Source organism: Microcebus murinus, chromosome 9 (genome assembly GCF_040939455.1).
Source record: "Microcebus murinus isolate Inina chromosome 9, M.murinus_Inina_mat1.0, whole genome shotgun sequence".
Lineage (NCBI taxonomy): Eukaryota > Metazoa > Chordata > Mammalia > Primates > Cheirogaleidae > Microcebus > Microcebus murinus.
In genome coordinates, this window is record NC_134112.1 from 1,359,674 (window position 1) to 1,382,438 (window position 22,765).

At 40.5% G+C, this 22,765-nt stretch overlaps 1 pseudogene; it reads right to left on the reverse strand.

Moving 5' to 3' along the window:
• Positions 1-20,064: 20,064 nt before the first annotated feature.
• On the reverse strand, positions 20,065-20,914 carry LOC105877221 (nucleophosmin-like; annotated as a pseudogene).
• Between the last annotated feature and the right edge of the window lie 1,851 nt (positions 20,915-22,765).

The window sequence follows — 22,765 nt, forward strand, 5'->3', positions numbered from 1 at the left end:
TCTCCCAGGAGTCCTTTGGGCCTCTTGTATTGATAGTTCTAAGTTATTGGCCAGACCCAGGAAATGTTACTCAATTATTTCTTCAAATAGCTTATCCAACCCTTGCATTTTCTCTGGAATCCAGTGGAAGTGCAGGTTATTTTTCATTGTATAATCCCACAATTATTGTAAGCTTTGCTCATGTCTCTTGTTTTTCTGCTCTATCTCTGTGATTAAGTTATTTGATTTGAAGGTGTTATCCTCAATCTCTGAGATTCTTTCTTCTGTTTGGTCCACCCTATTTTTGAGCCTTTCCACTGTGTTTTGTATTTCCCTGAATAAATTCTTCATTTCCAGGAGATTGGATTGATTTTTCTTTAAGATCTCAATTTCCTTAGTGAATTTTTGTTCCAAGTCCTGAATTTTCTTTGTGGTTTCTTTGTGTTGGTTATCCATTTTTTTTATTGCATATCATTGAGCTTCCTTACAATCCAATTTTGTTTTCTTCTTCTGAAATTTTAGTGTTTTGGGTTTGGTCAGTTTCCATTTCTTGATAGCTGGTGTATCTCTTTTGGGGGAGTGTTTTCGGTTTGATACTTCAAAATTCCAGATTTCTTTTGTTGAGCCCTCCCCATGTGGATCAGCTGATGTTTTTTCGTATGATGCCCCAGGGTCATCTTTTCTGTGGTTTCTTGATCTGCCACTCAGGAGAGTTCTTCAACCATACTTGGAAGGTACCCCTGAATGGGAGGGGTCACTTGTAGAGTCTATTGTGGCCACTTGCCGGGCAATTTGTTCCTTGACTATGGGCCCTGACTGTTGGCCATTGACCGGGGGAGGAGATCCAGCCCCAGCATTTAATCAACTGGGTGACCTAAACGGTTCTGGGAAGCAAAGTCATTTATACTGCCCAATTTCAAACTACACACAGGCCCAGCGGATTCTCCTTGAATCAGGGGGAGAGTGGCTTTTCTTGTCTAATCCCGCCTCCAGGGGTGGAGCCTACCACTCATGGCAGGAGAGATGCAGGCTAAGGGAAGGAGGTAGCTTCCCTGTATGCCCTGGACCCCTGTGCACCAGTGGTTGTAAATCCCCTTGGCTTTAGACTTCTCAGTAGCTGTTTGGTTGAGCCAAGCCTGGTCAGCTGACCGCAGATTGTGAGGGGCAGAATTTTCAGGAGAGTCTCTAGGCTGGGGGAGGGGATCTGCTCACTGCACCATATCGCACCATGGTGGCTGGGCTGTGGAACCCCTACATGGCGACTGCTTGCCCACTCACAGGGCACTAGCACTGGGGGCAACTGTTTAGGAGGTTGCAGGTTCCGGGTTGGGAGTTTGGTCATCAGGATGCCCCATTGCCTCCTCTTTGCCGCCTTCCACTTACTCACGCCTATTCTGCCATAGTTCTCTATCTTACTGACCTGCCCTGTATAGTCTTATTTGCCCGAGGCAGTTCCAGCTTAGAGTCCCCGACTTAGTGAACAGCTCTGTAGGGCTGGCCCCGCTCATTACCAGAGGCAAGATATCTAACTGCCTCCCCTATCAGCTCAGTCTGGTTTCCTCCCCTCTTGGAGCCATCCTAATACGAGGCTGCGGGGAGTTCACAGTGCTTTCCACTACTGACCACACTCTGCAGCACCCTATTCTCCTGCAGCGATTTCGTACCAACTTCAGACAGGTCCCTGGCTGGATGAGTGTGGAGGTCAATGGAGAAGCAAGGAGTTCTCGTGTGGGTCTGATCCCACTTCACCCCATTTCACCCCCTGGACTGGCAGTCCGGCACCCTCCAATGCTCTATGCCCTATTGCTTGTTTTGCACTCTCCAGAGAACATGATCTTATCTCCAGATTACCTTGTTTTTTCTCTTTTTTGAGAGTCCTGCAATGAACTTCTGTGGATTCTCGATGCTGTCCTAGTAGGGGGGAGATCCACTCATGTGTAGGGGACCAAGATCTGTGTCTCCTTCTCTGGGAGCATGAATATGGAGGGTTATGTTTACTCTGCCATTTTTTCTCCCCTGCACTGCATTTTTTTCTGTTTTGGGACCCTTTGATGAAGGCAATTCTCACTGGGGATAATTGGTACCTCATCGTGGTTTTGATTTGCATTTCCCTGATGATTACAGATGTGGAGCATTTTTCATATGTTTCTTGGCTATCTTTCTGTCTTCTTTTGAAAAGTTTCTGTTCATGTGTTTGCCCACTTTTTGATAGGGTTGTTCCATTTTTCATGCTGATATTCTTGAGTTTTTTATTGGATATGTCGTATGAGAAACTTTTTCTCACATTCTGTAGGTTGTCTGTTTGCTCTCATAACAATTTCTTTAGCTGTACAGAAGCTTTTTAATTTGATCAAGTCCTATTTATTTATTTCTGTTATTGCTCTGATTGCCTTTGGGGTCTTCTTCATAAATTCTTTACCTATGCCAATGTCTAGAAGACTTTTTCCAGAATTTTCTTCTAGAATTCTAATAGTTTCACACCTTAGGTTTAAGTTTGTCACCCAGTGTGAGTTGATTTTTTAAAGGTGAAATGTGTGGGTCCTGTTTCAGTCTTCTACATGTGGATATCCAGTTTTCCCTGTACCATTTATTGAAAAGGAATTCTTTTCCCCACTGTATGTTTTTGTCTGCTTTGTCAAAGACTAGATGGCTATATGAGGATGGTTTTTTATCTGGGTTCTCAGTTCTGTTCCACTGGTCAATGTCCCTGTTCTTGTGCAAATGACAAGCGGTTTTAATCACTGTAGCCTTGTAGTATAGTTTGAAGTCTTGATACATCCCATTATGTTTTTATTGCCTAGGATTGCTTTTGCTATATGGGGTCTTCTCTGGTTCTATATGAAGCATATAATTATTTCTATATATGTGAAAAATGATGTTGGTATTTTAATAGGGATTGCACTGAATCTGTAGATCAGATTGGGTAATATAGACATTTTAACAAAGTTGATTCTGCCGACCCATCAGCATGGTATGGTTTTCTACTTGTTTACATCCTCTGCTACTTCCTTTCTCAGTGTTTCATATTTCTCCCTGTAGAGGTCTTACCTGCTCAGTTGAATATATTCCTAGGTACTTTATTTTTTTGTTGCTACTGTGAAGGATATTGAGTCTTTGATTTGGTTCTCAGTTTGACTTTATTGGTGTATATGTATGCCTCTGATTTGTGTGTATTGATTTTGTATCCTGAACTTTACTGAATTTATTTATCAATTCCAGGAGTCTCTCAGTTGAATCCATGGAGTTTTCTAGATATAATATCATATCATCAGCAAAGACGTAGAGTTTGATCTCTTGTGCCCCCATTTGAATGACCTTAATTCCATTCTCTTATCTAAATGCTATAACAGGGACTTCCAGCACTATGTTGAATAGAAGTGGAAATAGTGGGCAGCGTTGCCTGGTTCCAGTTCTAAGTGGGAATGCTTTCAATTTTTCCCCATTCAGTATGATGTTGCCTGTGGGTTTGTCATTTATGACTTATATAATTTTTAGGTAAGCCCCATCTATGCCTATTTTGTTAAGTATTCTTATCATAAATGTCTGATGAACTTTGTCAAATGCTTTTTCTGTGTCCATTGAGATGGTAATATGCTCTTTGTTTTGCTTTTGTTTATATGGTGAACTAGATTTATAGATTTGCGTATGTTGAACATGTTGAACCATCCCTGCATCTCTGGGATCTCTGGGATGAAGCCCACTTCGTTGTGATGGATTATTTTCTTGATAAGCCCCTGTATTCAGTTTGCTAGGATTTTGTTGGGTTTTTTGCATTTATATTCATGAGGGATATTGGTCTGTAGTTTTCTTTTATTGTTGTGTACTTTCCTGGTTTCAGTTTCAGGATTATTTTAGCTTCATAAAATGTTTTAGGAGGATTCCATCCTTCTCAATGTTGTGGAATAATTTCTGCAGGATAGGCACCAGATCTTCTTTGTAGGTGTAGTAAAATTCGGGTGTGAAACCATCTGATCTGGGACTTTCTTTTTAGAAAGGTTTTTTATTGCTGTTTCAATGTCAGTACTTGATATTGTTTTTTTCAGGAATTCTGTTTCTTCCTGGTTGAGCCTAGGGAGGCTGTGTGCTTCTAGAAATCTGTCCATTGCCTCCACATTTTCCAATTTGTGTGCATAAAGATTTTTGTAGCATTCATGGATTATATCTTATATCTCCATGGCATCCACTGTAGTTGCTTCTTTATTGTTCCTGATGGAGATTATTAGAGATTTCTCTTTTCTGTTTTTTGTTAGTCTAGCCAAAGGAATGTCAATTTTGTTTATTTTTTTTAAAGAACCAACTTTTTGTTTTATTAATCTTCCATATAGTTTTATTGTTGTCAATTTCATCACTTCTTCTGCTGGGTTTGGGGTCAGTCTGTTCTTCTTTTCTGGCTCTTTGAGTAGATTTATTAGGTTGTCTATTTGTGATCTTTCTGTCTTCTTTTGGATATAGGCGTTTATGGAAAAAACTTTCCTCTCAGGACTGTTTTAGCTGTGTCCCACAGATTTTGGTAACTTGTGTCTCCTTTGTCATTTAGTTCAAAGAATCGTTTGATTTCCTTGTTTATGAAGTAACTGTTCAGCGAAGGTTGTTTAGTTTCCATGACTTTGTGTAGAAATGAGAGTTTATGTAAGGGTTGATTTCTACTTTTATTCCACTGTGGTCTGAGAATATACATGGTATAATTTCTATTTTTTAAAAATTTTTGAGACATGCTTTGTGTCCTAGGATATGGTCAGTCTTAGAGGATGTCCCATGAGCTGATGAGAAGAACGTATATTCAGTGGGTTTTGGGTAGAAACTCCTGTAAATGTCAGTAAGGCCCATTTGTTCTAGATTTCTGTTTAAGTCCATTATTTCTTTCTTAATTTTCTGTTTGAAGGATCTACCCTGTTTTTTCAGTGGGGTTTTGAAGACTCTGGCTATTATGGTGTTGCTGTTTATCAATTTGTTTAGATCCAGGATAGTTTCCTTTATGAATCTGGGTGCACCTATGTTGGGTGCATACATATTTAGAATTGTTATGTCTTCTTGTTCAACTGTACCTTCCACCATTATATAGTGACCCTCTTTGACTCTCAATTTAAAGACTAAGTTATCCGAAATCAAAACCACCACTCCAGCCTTCATGCGACTTCCTTTGCTTGAAATTTTGATTTCCACCCCTTTACCTTGAGTTTAAATGAATCCTTGCGAGTTAGATGTGTTTCCTGAAGATAGCAGATACTTGGCTTCTGTTTTTTTATCCATTTGAGCAGTCTTTGTGTCTTGAGTGGGGAGTTCAAGCCATTCACATTCATTGAGAGAACTTATAGGTGGGGCAAATTTCTTGTTATCCTATTGAGTTGAACTTTGTTGCTTTGTTTTCTGTCTTGAGCCATTGTGGTACCTGACCTTTGATCTTTAGCTTTTGAGTGGTTTTTACATCTGTTAGTGTTTATTGTGCTGATCCATGTGTAACTCCATTTTGGGTACTTCTTGAAGGTCTGGTCTTGTCTTGGTGAATCCCCTCAGGCTTTGGTTATTCAAGAATGTCTTTATTTCTCCTTTATATACAAAGTTAGTTTTGCAGGGTATGAGATTCTAGGCTGGGTATTATTCTGTGTCAGAAGAGTGAGAATGGGGCCCCAGTCTCTCCTTTCTTGTAAGGTTTCAGTTGAGAAGTCTGGCATTATTCAGATGGGCTTTCCTTCATATGTTACCTGTTTCTTTCACCTTAGAGCTCATAGAAGGGCCTCATTAGTGGATATTTTGGTCAGTCTGATGACTGACTGCATGTGTGGTATCTTCTTGTTTGCATTGATTCTCCCAGGGGTCTTTTGAACTTCTTGTACCTGGTTATCTAGCTTTTTACCAAGGCATGGGAAATTTTCCTCTATTATATCTTGAAATAGCTTATCCAACCCTTGCATGATTTCTTCTTCACCCTCTGGGATGCCTATAACTCTCACATTAAGTTTCTTCACCTAATCCCACATTTCTTGTAGGCTTCACTCTTTTCTCTTGTTTCTCTGCTCTATCTCTGTGACTTACTTATTTCATTGGAAGCTGTTATTTTGAATCCCTGAGATTCTTTCTCCTGTTTGATCTACCCTGTTCTTGATGCTTTCCATTGTGTTTTTTGTAGTTTCTTGAATAAATTCTTCATTTCCAGAAGTTCAGTTTGATTTTTCTTTAATATTTCAGTTTCTTTAGTGAATTTTTCTTCCAAGTCTTGGATTTGTGTGTGTGTGTGTGTGTGTGTGGTTTCTTTGTGTTGGTTATCCACTATTTCTTGCATGCCATTCAGTTTTCTTATAATCCATGTTCAAAATTCTTCTGTTATTTTAGTGTTCTGACTTTGGTTAATGTCCATTGCTAGAGAGTTGGTCTTCCTTTTTGGGAGTGTCCTTTTTATTTGATTCTTCATACCTCCAGAGTTCTTTTACTGATTCCTTTACATTTGTATCAGTTGTTGCTTCTTGACTTGAGATTTTCATTTGGATAATGACATATCCTGTTTGTCTCTGAGCCAGTAGATGGTCTTTGTGGGTGATTTTTGACCACATCGTTTATGATGCATCAGTAGATGTACTAAAAGGGTGTGCAGAATGACCTCCTTGTCAGTAGGTGGTCCTTGCTGGGAGGAGCAGGTTTTAGTGTTACTTTTGGGTCCTATAATCAGCTTTTGTTCCTCTGCAGAGGCACTCTTGTGCCTCAGGTACTGGGTGGGGCCATGGGACTTCCTGGTGTGTCCTTATTCTCCACCTCAGTGGGGGAAGGTCCAAGAGTGAGTCTGGGTGGAGCTGGGTTGGGTAAGCCTGCCCACAATCACCCTCAAGCAGTTGTATGCTGTTAGCAGGGGTCAAAGGTCTTTGCTTCTGGGCAATGCTGTCAGGGAAGGGCTAAATGATGCCACTAGGCTGAAAAGTTTGCATGTGGGGGTTGGGCTGTCTGAGACCTGCAGTCTGCAGCAGGCCTTCCTCTTTCTATGCTCCCCTATTCTGCGGTTTCTCCTTGGCCTCTGCCAGCAGGTAGGACCCCTTGCCAGTGGATCTCTCCTGGCTGTTTTGTGGGACGGGAGGTTCCCTGACCAGAATTGCAGCCTGGGCTGTGTACACAGCCTTCCCATGGGAGGAAGGTTGCCCCTCAAGCATGCTGATCTTTCCCTGAAGGCACACACACCTCAGTAGGCTTGTTCACAAATATCCTTACTGTTCTCCAGGGCAATGCGATTAAGACCTGGGTGTATGGGGACTGATCTGCAGGCCTGTCCCCTGGGCCCTGGAGATCACTCCCTGACCCTGCCAGGGAGAGGAGTGCTTGTCTCAAGTCACCCATGGGGTCCCCAAGCTGGATTATTTTCTTTCCACCTCGGATTTGCCCCATTCTCCTGGAGTCGCCAGGCTAGTAGCACCTGGGAGGGCTGGTGGGTAGGGATCTCACAGTCTGAGTACCCCTTAGTCTGCTGTAGAGCCCCAAAAAGTAATGTCTTGTTCCTTGGAGATGCCTCTGTGTGATGGCTAAATTGCCTCTCTGGGCAGCCACGGGTAGGAAAGGAGAAGGAGAGAATGACGTGATATGGCACCTACCAATCAGCTCGGGTCTGCGCAGGGGGAGGTGCCCTGAGGGATCTGGGAGCCTGGTGCCCTATCCTCAAGAGGCTCACTGGCAGCAGCCATCTCTGGGTTGATGTTGGAAGGTGTCTCCAACCCCTCAGGAGCCCACCAGCAGTCCAAGATGCAAGGGAGGGGAAAGTTAACTGCTCTACCTACCCTTGTCGCTGGTCTCCAAGCTCTCAGTGGCCTTTCTCCTTCTGGTTCTCCTCCGCAACTTCTTCCCATGGAGTTCCTGTAGTTTCAGGCACACTTTCTTCTGACTGTCATCCTATCTGTGTTTGTCTGCCTGTTTAATTTTTTTCATTTTATTCTAAAATCTATCTTCGTAGCAGAGAAACTCTGGCTGGTGGTTTTGCTCATGGACCATCTTGAATTCCCCTCCCTTATTGATTTCTTCTATGGCTTCAAAGCCTAGATTGCCATGAGGATACACATATGATGTTTTATTATATTACTCGTAAATTTTCTTTTTCGATTTTAAAGTTTTATTTTTTTGTTTAATCTGGAAATTATTATTTTTTTGATCGGCCTTAATGATTTCTACACAATGGCCAATCACTAAGAATGCTATCTTATTAAATCCTGTATTTTGAAGTACAGTTGCACTTTTTATGGCCTCTCCATTTGTTTTCTTCTGTTACTACCGAGACTAAACATTTTCCTACTGCTTTTTCATTACGTTTCTTTGATCTATGTTTCTGTTAACAAATGACCAATTAAAAAAATTAGGTGCATTGCTTTTTATCCCAATTATAAAAATTGTATTTCCAATTTATAGTATGGGTAAATAATTCAGAAAAGTAAAAAGAAAAATATCACCCATGATTTAAAACATAACTGTTTGTTAACTTTGTTATATCTCATTGTTTTTTCTTTGTTTGTTTTGAGAAATGGTCTCAGTTGCCCAGGCCATAGTGCAGTGGCATCATGATAGCTCACTGCAAGCTCAAACTCATGGCCTCAAGCAATCCTTCCACCTTGGCCTCCCAAAGTGCTGGGATTATAGGCATGTGCCAATGCTCATTTCAACTTTTTTATATGTAATTTTTAATTTATGAAGTTTCATCATCTATAAAATTCCAGTAATACTTGTTTCTACTCATAGAGTTGTGAGGATTAAACAAAATTAAATATGTGAAGCACAGAGTACAGCACTCAACATATAGTGTTTAATAAATATTAATTTTTATATTTACATGGTTGTATAATTTTGTACTTTGGTTCACTTAACATGATACTGTACACTTTTCCCATTGAGATATGAATATTTTAAATAAATTTAAATACAATTTTAACTGGACCAATAATATTTACATCATACATCAGTAGATATGTGTCTTTCCGTGTGTGTGTGTGTGTGTATGTGTGTGTGTGTGTATGGTTGTGTGATCAACCTACCATTTTCCTGTTTTTCTTTGGTAATTTCCATTATGAGAAAAGCCTTGTCTGTTTTGGAATTGGGTGCTTAGTATTGAAATCTATGACTAAAGTTGTTCAGTCAGTGATTAGTAATGATGAGAAAGCATGTATATGTGTTTACATGTATGTATATACACACATAAACACTGTGTAACATATTTAAAAAATGTCTTCAAAACCACTTATTTCGGTTTATACTCCAAATATTTTTAAGTTACTGTTTTATTTCCGTTTGTCCATACATATCTTATTTTTCATTTTACTAATTTAATACTGTTTTTCTTTTCTGCTGCTATGATTGAACATTTTCCCATATGCTTGTTTACTATACCATATTCTTATTTTTAGAAAGCTTATGTCCTCTTTCTATTTATCTAATTTCTTTCATCACTTCATGGTTTCTAAATATAGTAGCTTCTTTCTTCAAAGGTCAAATAATGTTCTATTCAATTTCCTTTCATAACTTTTCTATGCTGTCCTTATATTGCTTCATTATGAAAGTATTATTGGACAAATGTGGTAAATATGACAAATAGCAAAAATAAAAATAATCATACATTCCAATAACAGTTAACATGTTCATATTTTTTAAAAATTCACTTTTTGTTGCATATTTGAGATTTTTTGTTATTTTATGCATTGTTAATATATTACAAATGCATTTAATTTTATAAAAATTATTTGAAAATCTAATTATTAGTTACAAAGTATTTTACCACATACATGTATTATAATTACTTTAAATATTAGAGTTTAAATATTTAATGTCCCACAATTTTTGCTTTTACAAATAATATGGCATCTCATTGTATAGATAGTGTTCATATTTCTAATTCCTTTGTGAAATAAATTTAAGTGTAAAATTGTTATATAAAAATTTGGAGTATCCTAAGGTTCTTGAAATATAGGAAAGTTGCCTATAAACCGTTTATGTTAGCACTCTTTATCATGTTTGATCTTTGGGGCTACTCTATCTGGAGTTTCATGTTTTATAACTCTGGAAGAGGTGGTACCAATTTATTTAGAATTTATTTTAAAATGTATGTAATTCTAGAAATAGACAGAGGAGGGACCGCAGAGTTCTTGGAATAGAGCACAGTGAGTTTTGAGTATTTACTATCTTTTAAATATAATTTATTTAATTGTAAAATTATATAATTCACCGTTAATAATGATGACTTTTACTAACTGGCACCAAGATTTCTGAAAATGTCAACCATGAAAATGAGCTACTGTGAGGTGGCTCCCGTCCCCTACAATTTAACCACAAATTAAGGAGAAATTTGTCTTCATATAGCTAAAGAAGAAGTGTCTAACGTCAAATCTCACAACAGCAGCAGGGCAGGCATCCCCCATCCCTCTCGGCCGGCGGCGTGTGCGCGCAGCCCGCCCAGCCCGCACGCTTCCGCCCTCCCCGGCTGCGCGCAGGCCGGGCACAGAAGCCCAGGTAGACAGGTGCTGTGCTGGCTCGTTCCGGGAATAACGGCACGGAAAAAGTCGGTACATGTTCAGTATACATAATGTTTATTTTGGAAGATTTTTGAAAATATCAAAACTTTTTCCTAAGTATTTCTAAAATGGTCAAACCTGTGGGAGCAGAGCCCCAGCTACAGAAGGCCAGCGCACTTCGCTCGCCCTTCCCGCCGGACCGCGCCCCGGAGGCGGGCGGCCTCGGCGCTCCTTGCTGATTTCACTGGTATATTTCCAGTGAATATATATATTTTAAAAAATCTTATTTTTCCCCTTTTTCTTGATTAGTGACACAAGACATAGTGTATTGACTTTCTGTGTTGGTCTCCTACAAACACATCACCTAACATAGTTACATTATAATTTAAAGTTAAATCAATATCAGTATTTGCTAATATGAACATGTATTTTTGAGTCCTGTGCTTAGCATCTCTCCTTTCTTATAAAACTCTTAATATATTCTTGGTATTAATAACCCTCTCCTTTTATATATTGATTTCTCTATTTCTATGTAACTGCCTCCCACATATTCCAATATTTCTACTTCAAGAATGTTAATAGTATTAGCTATGCACTTAATATCAGTTCTATTTTTTTTATTTGTTCCTGTAGACATTTGCATTTATTTTTTATTGCTGCATGACAAATCACCACCGACTTCGTGGCATAAAACAGCACACATTGATTCTGGCTTCTGCGGGTGGTGGCGGTCCTCCCGCCAGGCCCGCGGCAGCCTCGTCCAGGCCGGTGCGATTGTTGGCAGGATTCAGTTACATGTCTGTGTATTTTGCTGAACTATTTCTCTTTGCTTTCTAAAAATAATTGCATTTGGTGTTTAGCAAAACTTGTATGATCATTCTATTTAATAGAAGTTCTCTTTATAGTGCTCCTAATTCTTTTTCCTTAATTAGTATTTTGTTGTCTCACTGGTCAGTTTTTAAAAGTCTCTTGACTTACACTTATGGTGCCTGTGAAACGATCAGTGACCTTGTAGTCCGAGCCGAGCCTAGAGCGGGGGCGGCGGCGGGCCCAGGCGGAGCGCCCCGCAGGGTCTCCGCGGCTGCGGGCGGAACGTCGCCCGCCAATTCCTCGGATCTCAGCGGGGCGGAGCGGTGGCAGATTAGAACCCCCTGGCCTGGACCTGGCGGCGCCCAGGCAGACCCGCGGAGCTGGGGACCCGCCGCAGGCGTCCTTACTCCTCCTCTGGGCGCCGCCCAGCGCGTCCCGCGTCCGGGAAGGGCGGTGCGACTGTCCCGAGGGCCCTCCCCGGGACGGGGCTGGGGACCACTCCCGGCTCTCCCTGGTTGGCCATCACAGCCCTGTCCACTTTCAGTTTTCAGAGTAGGAATTGAGATCTCTTGCCCACTGTTCTTTCTTGCAATTTTTGTCCTTGTGAGTAAAAACTCGTTTACTGTCGTTTTAGCAGAGCTTGGGGAGGAAGAAAGATACACTATGTAATCTGCCATTTTTACCAGTGTTCTCTTGACCTTTTTATTGTAAAGACCCAGCGCTAATACGATGGAAATAAACCCTCTCACAACCCAATTTTATTTTAGTCTATCTTTACCTTTTTACTGTTCGGTACATTTGTGTACCTTCCAAATCTTCAGTGAAAGACGAAAAGCAAAACGAAGGAACACGGAGGGGAAATGGAGCCGGGAGTCCCCGCGGCTGGTGGAGACGGGGTCTCCGTCATCCTGCGTCCAGGACGGCGGCCGCCCACCCACCAAGCCCACCCACCAGGCCGCCTCTGCCGACTCCGCCGAGAAACGCGGGCAGAAGACAGACCCACAGCACAAACAGCCCGCCGGAGTCTCCCTGCACGCCCCCACGCTCCTGAGGGCAGGGACAGCATGGGTGTCCTGACTCTGTTCTCACAGCACCGGTATAATTTATTGCAGTGGAAGCCTAGAGGATTCTCTCTCTCTGGGATTGCTCCAAAAAGATTCAGTTCCAAAATCAGTTAGGTAAAATGGTGACTACTCCTCCAAAACAGCTCTGCAGAATGAAAAACATACTAAACACACACACGCAAAAGAAAAGTATTTGCCAAAGAATACAAACTGTTCGCCTAAACTGCATCTTACGAGCCTATTCTAAGAAGATAATTTTAACTTTTGTTTCCTACCTGTTCTGCATAAGGGGAAGGAGGGACAGTAATCCACAGTGTTACTGGCGTCACTCCAAACTTTTCTACAAAACACACAGAAAAATAAGCTCTAAAAAACAAGCAAGCAAAGTCACTAGTAATTCCACTATTTTAGAAAATAACTCATGTGTTTAACTGTTTCTCTGCCTCCCGCTCCTGTGTTGTTATGCGTGCTCACCACAGAACCCTGCCGGCGTGTGCACACGAGCGTGCGCGCACACGCAGTGCACCCTCGCCGGGCCGCCTCCCCATCCCCCAGTGTCCCCAACACCGGAAGACAGGTGTTCGGAGCAGTGCTGGGCCAGGGTTTCGGCGCCAGCCTGTGCGGTGTCAGGAACCGCCTGTCCTTGTGCCCAGACACCCTGGCTTGCAGGTGTCCTCCTCCTTCCATTTAATTTAAAATTAAATTATTAAAAAAAAAAGAAAACTGGAGTATATAGAATAGTGTTTGGAAGCATTCTGTATATTATGTTAATAGAAACAGAAACTATAATATAAAATTAGTGATTTTAGGAAAGCCATGTTTGTTTAGTCAAATGTAAGAAGAAATAGTCAAAATAAAGAGGAAGAGGTAGTAGAATATTTACAATCTTTTGAACATAAGAAGAAAAGCCAAGAACATTCCATCAAGTAGAGAAAACATTCTGGCTAAGACTCAACGCATCAGCGCCGCTCATGGTTGCCTGGATTATTAGATACTCTCACCATACCAATGACATAATAATTAGCAAAACTACATTCGAATCATTCAAATGTGGGAAATATTAATCAGGAACACAATGGCAAGTGGAGCTCCAGAGCTCTCTGGGCCAGACCGTCCTGACGCCACACTGGCTGCGCCGTCGAGCGTGGGGCTGTACCTGCCTTCCCGCCGCCGTGCGTCTCCGCCTCGCCCCTGGTCACCCAGCACGGCTCTCGGACCTCCAGGAAGCATTCCCCGCGGCGACCGCCCTGTCCTAGCCGGTGTGCGGCAGAGACGCGCTGCTCCTAGCGCGTGCATACCACGCCCGCCTCGGGGAAGGCGGCCGTGTCTGTCGCGGGCGCTCGGGGTGACTGTGGGCAGTGGGCGCACGCATGATGGGGCTGCTCTCTGGAGGACAGCAGATCTCCCACGGGGAGAGAATAGGGGAAACCTCCCTGGAGGTCAGTTTGATAATGGACATCAACAATTTTGGCAGTGTGCATATGTTTTGACTCAGACATTTCACTTTTAGTAATTTTTAAAAGAAAACTAGTGATGTGTTTAAAGATGTTTATAAAAGAGTAGTAATAGCAATACTATTCATCATTGCAAAAAATGAAATAGTTTGTTTTTAATAATAGAAAATGGTCCAAATAAAGTATGCTATATTCATAGAATATAATACTATGACATTAAAAGTTATAATATAGATCAAGGTTTTTATGTAGAAAAATACATAATATACATTGTCTATATAAAAGTCAGGTAAACTGCTTTAAAAAACATTAAAAGTGGAGTGATTGAAATTTTGTGAAAGAAATACGTATGTGTTAGTACAGGCCCAGTAAGTTGTAACTTCTGGACATGAGAAAAGTAAAAATATGCCTGTATTTATTGTACATGAGACGTTAAGTTGCATTTAAGAGAAGAGTCCATTGTATTTCCCTTTTTATTATTTACTTATAGTTTAGGTTCTTGTGTTAGAAAAAGAACAGAACATAGGATTTCATCTCTGGTTTGGCACAAGCTAAGAAATAAATTACTCAAAAATATGCTAAGAAGATGTCCGTCATAACAATCCAAAAAATAAGAGCAAGGGAGAGGGATTTGGAAATAAATTTGGAGTGACCTTATTTTTTTCCTAATCACTCAGTAATCCAATCACCATTTCCTAAATAATTCCTATTTTCCCCATTGATCTGAAATGACAATTCCATCATATTCTAAATTATCATGTCCTTAGAAAGAGTCCTGTATTTTCTCTTCAGCTTTACTGATGTGTCTGCCATTTTGGTAATAGTACCGTGCTGTTAGCTATGCGTCCTGACGTCTGGCCTAAGCACAGTCTGTGCACCCAGCAATGACGGTGGACCTCAAAATGCTCCCTTCTGCATTTTGCCGGGGAGGGGATAATTTTTTCTACATGTTTTTCACGATGACCCTTAGCATCATTGGTGAGTTATGAAAAATGTACACTTGGTATTTTGCAAGAGAGCTACTTGAGACTTAAAAATCAATTTTCAAAAAAAATTGATGATCTCTTTATAATCTTGCATTCTCCTTCTGGCCCCCAGGGGAACGTAGTATGCCTCTCAATTTATATGATTTTAAAAAGTATTCCTTCTTATTTCTGTTGTTTTTTTCACTTAAGTCCTGAAAATTATTTCTTGAGCTTATTTTTACATATTTTATCTTCTTGTTTCAATATTTAATACTAATATCTAACAACAATAAATATTTATTCTGCACTAGGCAGTATCACAAACCCCTCACCTACATTATTTCATTTCTTCCAAAGTGCCTTAGGATATCAGTATTATCCTTACTCTTCTTTTGCAGGCAAGCAAACTGTAGCCTAACTAGGCTTAATAATTTGCTCAAATCCACACAGTGTCTCCTCTTACTTACTCTATCAGGCAATCTCAACTTTGGGAGAGCAAAAGACCGGCTGGGGATCGGTTTAGACAGCTGGCTCTGCAGCGTCCTTGGCCCGTGTTCCGAGAGGCCGCCCGCAGCCCGCGGGCAGAGAAGCGCCGCACCGGGCGGAGCGGCGTGGAGTGGCCTCTTCTTCCATCCTACTCTTGGCTACTTTTCTGGAATATTAAAAGGAAAACAACTGATGTCTCTGTTTTTGTTTTATATTTTGCTGCCATCTGAATCATTACATTAGATACAAACATTTTCACATCTTCCTTCTGGGATGGTGAGCTAGCACCATGATCGTAGCACCTGGCGTATATATCAAACTAAATACAGGAATGAATCACCTGAAAATTTGGTAAAGTTTCTTTCTTTGAGGGTATTTATATTTTCATTGGTGGGGTTTTTTCCATCAACTAACTTGGAGAATATCATTAACAGTAGCAATAATGAGTATATGTATTTATATTATCAAGTTTCCTTTCCTTCCTTCCTTCCTTCCTTCCTTCCTTCCTTCCTTCCTTCCTTCCTTCCTTCCTTCCTTCCTTCCTTCCTTCCTTCCTTCCTTCCTTCCTTCCTTCCTTCCTTCCTCTCTTCCTCCCTTCCTCCCTTCTTCCCTTCCTCCCTCCCTCCCTTCTCTTTATCTCTCTCTCCCCCCTCTCTTTTTATTTCTTTCTTTCAATTCAGGATATTATGGGGGTACAAACATTTTGGTTACATGAAATGCGTTTGCCTTGCCCAAGCCAGGGATACAAGTGTGTCCTTCCCCCATACAGTGTGCCCCGTCTCCATTAGCTGTGGTGTTTACCCCCTCAACACCCCCTCTACCCCCATCCCCCAACCCCCTCACCTGGCCGGCACCCAATGAGAATTATTACCATGTGAGCACCTTAGTGTTGATCAGTTAGTACCAGTTTGATGGCAAGTACATGTGGTGCATGTTTTTCCATCCTTGTGATACCTCACTTCGAAGGATGGGCTCAATCTCTATCCAGGATAATATAAGAGTTGCTAGTTCAGCATTATTTTTTTGTAGTTTAGTAGTATTCCATGGCATACTATGCCACATTTTATTAATCCACTCTTCTATTGATGGGCATTTGGGTTGTTTCCAGATCTTTGCAGTTGTGAATTGTGCTGCTATAAACATTTGAATGAAGATGTCTTTATTATAGAATGTTTTTTTTATCCTTTGGGTGGATGCATAGTACTGGGATTGCTGGATCCAATGGTATTTCTATTTTTAGCTCTTTGAGACATCTCCAAATTACTTTCCACAGAGGTTGCACTAATTTGCAGTCCCATCATCTGTGTAAGAGTGTTCCAATCTCTCCATATCCATGCCAGCATTTGCAATTTTGGGACTTTTTGATAGAGGCCATTCAAATTGGAGTTAGGTGATATCTCATTGTTGTTTTGATTTGCATTTCCCTGGTGATTAGAGATATTGAGCACTTTTTTATATGTTTGCTGGTCATTAGTCTGTCTTCTTTTGAAAAGTTTCTGTTCATGTCCTTTGCCCATTTATTGATGGGGTTGTTTGATTTTTTTTGTTGTTGGTTTTCTGAAGTTCTATATATATTCTTGTTATCAGCCCTTTATCAGATGTGTATAAAGCAAATAGTTTCTCCCATTCTGTAGGTTGTCTATTTGCTCTAATGATAGTTTCCTTGGCTGTGCAGAACTTTTTAATTTGATCAGGCCCCATTTATTTATTTTTTCTGTTGCCATGATCACTTTTGGGGTCTTCTTCATAAATTGGATAGCCACATGTAGAAGACTGAAACAGGATCTGCACCTCTCACCTCTCATAAAAATCAACTCGGGATGGATAACAGATTTAAATCTGAGGTATGAAACCATAAGAATTCTAGAAGAAAATGTTGAAAAAACTCTTAGAGACATTGGCCTAGGCAAACAATTTATGAAGAAGGCCACTTTTGTTCTCTTTTTTTGAGACAGAGTCTCACTCTGTTGCCCAGGCCAGAGTGCCATGGCGTCAGCCTAGCTCACAGCAACCTCAAACTCCTGGGCTCAAGCAATCCTTCTTCCTCAGCCTACTGAATAGCTGGGACTACAGGCATGCACCACCATGCCCAGCTAATTTTTTCTATGTATTTTTAGTTGGCCAAGTAATTTCTTTCTATTTTTAGTAGAGATGGGGTCTCGCTCTTGCTCAGGCTGGTCTCGAAATCCTGAGCTCAAACGATCCTCCTGCCTGGGCCTCCCAGAGTGCTAGTATTACAGGTATGAGCCACTGTGCCTAGCTACACTTTTGTTCTTAAACATAGACAAAGGGTGGTAAAGATATGAATTCTGACATGCTAGAGTTATTTTTCTAAACAGCAATTGAGATAGTATCCATTTTTCTGAATATATATTAGCTTTTTCTAAATATTATTATATTCTTAGAATATTCTTAATATTCTTAAAGTCAGATCAAGAAGCCCATGATTTGCAAATTTCAGTAGGTGGAGTGAATATTAAGTTCCAGTGCTTGTTTTCATTACTCATTCTGTTCCTAGATTAGTGGGGAGACCAGGGCCTTGATCTTGGGCAATAAATCTACAATTATTTGTAAAGAAATCATTGCTACTCCTTCACTTTGCATGTAATTTTATTTTATGCTTTCAATTCTCTGGCATAGCTTGCTAAAGATGGGCATGCATGTATTTCAGAGAGATTGCAAAATCTTCAAATTGTATACAAAGTATAAATCTTATAGTTAATCTAGGGAAACAAAGAAGCAAACAAAATTCCGTTTGTGTTCCAACTCTAATATGTTAAGCAAAATCTCTATAACCAATCAGATACAGACAGAGAGAAAACATGAAAATCTTTGATGTCACTTCACACACACTTACTGAGCCCCTCCCACAAGTGAGGTGGAAGGCTGAATGATTTTTTTTTAATTCCAACTTCCAGCTGCTCTTTACAAGAAAAGTTGTTTTCTAATCTTCCCTGTACTCAAACCTATTTTTTCACTGTCAGCCAACTTACCAGGACAAAAATTTTTAAAAAAGGAAGGTGCCCTCCACGTGTGCCTGAATTTTGTTATTCTATTGAATTCTGCTGTGCTGATTCACAGCGAGAACAATACAAGCGTCAGGATCTGAAGAAAGGAAAAAGACAATGCCCATACGTCAGAAACCTTAATGCCGCTTTTCAAAAAAAAAAAAAAAAAAAAAGCCAAAAGCAACATTTTTAAAACTCATTATATCAATTTCAAACTTTATATAGAAAATTTGTAAGCTGAAATAAAAAATATAGTTTTAAATTTATGGGTATTCTCATTCCAGTCTTTTATAATATTAGATCATTCTGCAGATAGAGTTCTGTATCCTGATTGTTTTAACCATGTAGTTATCCAGTCTGAAGGGTTGCGAAGAGGGTGCACCCAGTGGGTGCTCATGAACTATCTTCACAAGTCAAGAGTGCAGGGTAGGTTAACGGGCAAATCATTCCTTCTGTACAATTTTAGTGTGGAGCAGAAATTTAATAACCACAAAACAATGGGTTGCTGTTATTATTACTAAGGTACAGTATTTTCCTACTCTACAGCCCAGTTCTTAGACATACTGAGCAGGTGGAAAACTTGAAAAGCTCCAATGCCTGGTGAAAATTTTTACAGGGTATCATTCTGCTCTGACCTACCTGTAGCACTTGGCTTATAGGGACCACACCTCCCAAGATGCAATTGAAGCTGCTAAGAATATGCCACCCAAAATGTGCAGTTCTGGCATATGGACCATTTAAGTTAAAGGCACTAGGAAAACAGCAGGTGCAGGAAGATCACTCTGACCTTTGTGCTGTTTCTTAAAGCAGGAGATGTAACTCCCATATGAAAGATGGCTGCTCTGTAAAATAACATTTTTATCATTAAGGCCAGAAAGTTCAGGCAGAAGGAGATTTGTGCGAACAAACCATATTAAAGTAACTCTTATCTTCCCAGTCATTTCTCCATCCAATTAACTACCGTAGCCCAAGCCCATTGGCCTTATCAAATTTCAAAACTTACTATTTTTTGCCCAACTCAGTGTATAAGTGTGTAAGTGATTGACTCTAACTACCTCCTGGCATCTTCACTTCCTTATGGGGCTCCTGTGCCATGTCCAGCAAGTACAAAATAAATTTGTGTGCTTCCATCTGTCAGTCTACCTATGTCAGTTTGACTCTCTGGCCCAGCAAGACTCTATGAAGAGGAAGGTGGAGTTCTGCTGTCCCTGAACAATGTCCTCCTCAAGGGGCTGCTCTGTGGGCATGTGACTTCCACCAAGAGTCCCACTCTCAGAAGGGCTCCCCTCTCAGAAGGATCCTGTGCTTGTTCAATGCTAAGCTGTCACCATCTGGAAATTCATATTAATAACTTTATCTCTGAACTTGTGAGCAGAGCAGAGATGTACAATCTGTGTGTCTTCCATTCTGTTCCTTTCCACCCCAATCACATTTCCCATGAGCACAGAATTTCAGTGAACATACCAGGCTGGGTCTCCAGCGAGACTCACAGTGAGATTTTAGAAAGAGAAGCAGTGCTACTTTATTAAAATACTCAGTTTATTTCACATGTATACTTTTGTATCCCTCCCAGATCTGTGTCTGATCACCACTACTACTATGTCCTATCATAACATTCCATATATACTTAAAACCAGGCAAAGGGTGGAGTTCCACCTTTAAAAATAAACAGGCATTTTGGACAACACATTCTTGGCAAGGGAACTTGGACAGGATTAATAAACAGGATAGAGAAAGTTCTCACTCTGCATTAAAAAAGGACAGCCAGATATCAACTGTAACAGAAATGAAATAAGATGGAAAATTTAAAAAAAATTCTTTAAGATCTTTTCTTAAAGAGACTTCCTCCACTGCCAGAGACCTTGCATGCCTTCCTGCTCAGCCATCTGGAAACAGTTCTTCATATAATTGATGAACTTGGCTTCCACTTTGGGAAGAGAACCACCCTTTTCTATACTTGCCATCATTTTTGTGTTAATGTACTCCACAAAACTAGGTCCTTTTGGTTTTTTAGGAGTTTTCTGTTTTTTGAAAGATTCTTGACCTTTTTATCTTGGTGATGATAGTATTGAGTCTTTTCCATACTGGCTTGATTTTTGTGCATTTTTGGCTAGAATATCTCGTATAGATTTCTTCAGTGGAGCTTTGTCTTCAGTTTCCTCATCAAAACCATCAACATCTTCTTAATCATTATCATCATTGTCTTTTTTGGCAGCAAGGTTTGCTTTTTGCTGTGAAACCTTGCTACCCCTAGAAGCAGACTGCAGACTGTTTTCCAGACACACCTGAGGGGTTCAAATCCTCCTCCTCTTCATCTTCCTCCACAGCGACCAAGTGCTGCCCACTGGCGTGCACAGGTCCTGAACCACGCTTCAGCCGTTAGACCACAGGCCACGTTATTCCAAAGTGCCCAAGGGAAACTGTTGGCTGTAAGACATTTTCGAAGTTGCCAGTGTTACCTTATTTGAACTGCCTCCGTATTGTCGTTCACTGCCTCTGCCTCAACAATGTGGAATTCCTCCTCTGTACCAGCCCCTAAACTGGCCATTCTTAAAGATAAAGGTGCTCATCTTCATCATTATCCACCTTAAGGGGATAATATTTGTCATCCTTTAGTTCACAGCTTAAAAGACAGTTCTGGGCCCTCAGGGGGCCCATGTCCACGTCCAAAGAATCTTCCATGGGGTGGTGGCTTGCACTTAGCAGGATCAAATTACTTCTATCTGAACCAGAACTTGCCTCAAATGCAACAACAGCAACACAAAGGTGTTTACATTGTACTAAACGTGAACAAACAGAGAGACCTTTCATGTTCTTTCTTATTCTCATAACTTCCAGATGTTTGCCAACCACTAATGCTGACAACGATGACAAGAAGGAAATGAAAACATCAGGTGTACATCATCCCTTTTCCTTTTAGCCTTCCTTAAGATCAGGAAGCTAGAGGTAGGAAGTGTTGGTACAGTGTCCACATATCAGAAAATAGAGTAAAAACAGTGGGGCTTTGTGAAGTTTCCATCGTGGTAAGATCAAAGTACACATACACATACAAGGTAGAAGATACAAATTGTGAATCTTGGCTACTGATTAGGGTGTTCAATTTTGCTTTTCTTTTCTTTTTGATACTTGCTGCTTCCAACTAGGCATTCTGGGTGCCAGGAGGAAGACTACCAATAGAGCACAATTTTCGTTTTCAGCAGCAGGTGGCTGGTTCTCATGCTTACGCCCCATGTCTCAGGCCCTGTTCTGGACACAGGGCTTGCAGGGACTCTGTGCTGTGTGAGAGTCTTCAACCACACAAACACTGCTTCTCAACCCTCCTCACCTCTCTGTGTTAGCCTTGCTCCCACGTCTAGCTTGGTAACTGCCGGCTCCAGCTCTGCATTTTGATTGTTGTGATGTTCTCAGCACGGGGGCTGAGAACCGACCATGTTTGTGTTCAGAGGCTCTGTTGATTGTATGATCTTCGCTACCTGCTCCTTACTGACCTTTCCATCTTGTCTATAAAGACAGAACGCAGATGCTTCCTAGAGACACAGTCCTTATTGGGACGCCTGGTCATCTAAAGCATTTTCAGTTAATATAACATACTACTCCCATTTTCATCCCCTTAAGTATATCGATGCTAACTTAACGAGGTGCCAGAGAACAGTGAATTTGGTCTCTAATGACTGACACATAAACGTGTACAGGAACACCCATGTTCCAAAAATATATTTGAAGAGGTGCTTTTCTTTTTGTATTTTTTCACTATTCAAAGCACAGTTCTATATGCATAGCAGGTCCTTGGTGCATCTTTGTTAAAAGAGCAAATGTGAGATGCTGTTCTTCAGTGATTATTGCACCTTTATAAAAACAACTTTCAAAGTGTACATCCTGTAATCTATGCACTGGGGGGAGTTAGCCTGTGTGAGCACATACACATTCTCGAAGAACAGAGCTCTCTTTTGGTTAATTCCAGTTCTTATTTGTAAAACTAGCTTTTAAAGAAAATTATTCTGCCATTATAAGTGATTAATCCACCTCCGCATTTTCTATCATCAGTGAATTTAATTAACATGGTGTGTTCCTTCCTTTGAGAGATTAGCAATTAAAATGGTTTTAGCTCTGCTCATCAACACACACCTGAAAAACTAAAATAGATGCCTCTTCTTAATTGTTGCCGTGGTGCTGGCTCTTCATATGATGACCTTCAACTGGTTTTCTTTTCATGTATTTGCATTCACCTGAAGAGTCATTTCAAATAATTTTTTCAGAGACACACGACCTGATCCTAAGCTTTAGTAAAGTGATCGTCAAAGGAGTTAAAATAAATGCACTTCTACTAATGTATTCATATTCAGAACCTATGATGAACATTCATTTTTTAAGCAAAGACAGATATTTAAAAAATGTAGAACTGAATTTAAGATCAGTGTTTGCTGTCTAAGGCACTGAATAAACAAGGCAAAAGAGAAATAGAAGAACTCACCCTTTGTCTTGTCTTCTTTCTCACTGGGCATTTTCATGCCATTATGGCATCATGGCTCCCTA